Raw genomic sequence first — 1,885 nt, 5'->3', positions numbered from 1 at the left:
TCTTCATTCGACTCTACCCCCAAGATTGGTCATCCTGTCTTACTTCTCGATTCCGTTCCGGGGGAAGCTTCCCCACACGTGTTTTGTATTTTTCACGTAATAATGGTTTGCATTTTACTTTATTTCAAGGTCTTACCTTGCGAAAGATTTTTATTGTTTTACAGGATAATTCCCCGCCCCATGCACCGAATCAGTTTTGGAGAACTGTTGTACCTGCTTCAGATTGGTCGTGTATTTGGAAAGGTTGTTTTGATTCTTTTGTTAGTTACAAGTATTGTAATTTAGACTATTTTCTTTGGCATCATGCTGTGACCACCAATGTTAAGTTAGTTCAGGTGGCTTTGGCATTTGGTCAGTGAAGGTTTTCAGGGTTACATCTTATGCCGTGAATTGGTGTGATAATTTTGCTTGTTTTTTCAGATTTACCAGTTAGTTTATTTTATATTTTATTAATTCTATTTTTTTTGTTTGTACTAATTTTCTGTGTATTTCATCAACCTTAACAACTTTTTCTTTTTATCTAAATTTGCATCGCCATGGTCATGCGTTATGTCGAATCACTGATGTATTTTTGTTTATACCCCCTCATCGGAATAACTATGTAAATAAGTGATTAGGACACTACTTTGGGACCGCAACAACCGAAGTTTAAAGCCTTCTCACGGCAGCGTTTTTTTCTAAATAATTTCCACGTATTTCCGGTTTTTAATCTTAGATCGGTATTACAATGATAATGAAAATTGAAGAATCTCTTAAAGATTTATTATATGTTTCTATGTTCCCCGAAACGTTTAACCCGCTTTGCTTTATACCTCGTCAATTTATTCATAATATAATAACACTATGTAAACACCATTAGAAACTCATATTTTGTGGTTTCAGTGAATGTCCTATAACCTGGGTATATAGATAAACACGGACGTCGAGAACAGCTGCAAGCTGAAAAATCAGAAAGAGGGCGTTGGCCTAAGACAAAAATAAAACTCATAGGCACAACTAAGGAAAAGATGAAACAGAGCCGTGATCGTCTAGTGGTTAGGACATTGCGTTGTGGCCGCAATAACCCAGGTTCGAATCCTGGTCACGGCACAACTTTTATAGTTCTCATTTATTTCTAATTTTTTTTCCTCAAATCTGTATTAGAATAATAATGAGAATTAATACATCATTACAGATGTTTTACGTTTCTGTTCTTCCCGAAACTTTTAACGGACTATGCTTTACACCCAGTCAATTTATTCATAATGTAATATTAATATGTGATCACGATTACAAAGTAATACTTTGCTGTTACACTGAATGTCTTATAACCAACAGAATCATGGCATATTATACTTTATACCTTATTCTGATCTATCTTATGTAGTTATATGTTATAAACTAATTCCTTTTTACAGAACGTTAAGACTGATCTGAAGCTCCTTGAAACACAACGATGATAATAAACTACACACTATATTGAAATTGAGTTATCTTATAACTTTAAATTTAGAAGTTAAATTATACTTTGGATTTAGTAGTTAAGTAAAAGATGATATATATTCAGTTTATAATATTTGCCAACAAGATTGATACACGCAGTTTTCTTTTATACAAATACGTTTTAATATACACAAAACAATACAATTTACAATAACAGTTATTACAAACATTGATTTAAAAACAAAAGTTTCACAAACTTAAAAGCATTATAAAGTTTTCCCTTTAGTCTGGAACTTCTTCGATGTCTTATCGAGGGTTCACAATGAGTGGGTTGAGTATGAGTTGACGTAGGTATAATTCACTTGACGGGAAACTAGTTAGATTTGTCCTCCGATTATTTACCAACCACACACACACACCGGGTTTTCCACCGTGACTTTATGTAATTTTGGTAAAAATACTA

The 1,885-nt window shown here is 33.3% G+C and overlaps 1 non-coding gene across 1 annotated transcript; it reads left to right on the top strand.

Annotated features, from left to right (window-relative positions):
- Positions 1 to 1,017: 1,017 nt before the first annotated feature.
- Positions 1,018 to 1,089, top strand: Trnah-gug. The gene has a single exon. It is a non-coding gene; the product is annotated as a tRNA-His (tRNA).
- Positions 1,090 to 1,885: the final 796 nt, after the last annotated feature.

This window comes from Limulus polyphemus, unplaced genomic scaffold (genome assembly GCF_000517525.1).
Source record: "Limulus polyphemus unplaced genomic scaffold, Limulus_polyphemus-2.1.2 Scaffold810, whole genome shotgun sequence".
Lineage (NCBI taxonomy): Eukaryota > Metazoa > Arthropoda > Merostomata > Xiphosura > Limulidae > Limulus > Limulus polyphemus.
Note: the sequence above shows the minus strand (reverse complement) of the source record. Positions and strands in the feature narration are given on the sequence as shown.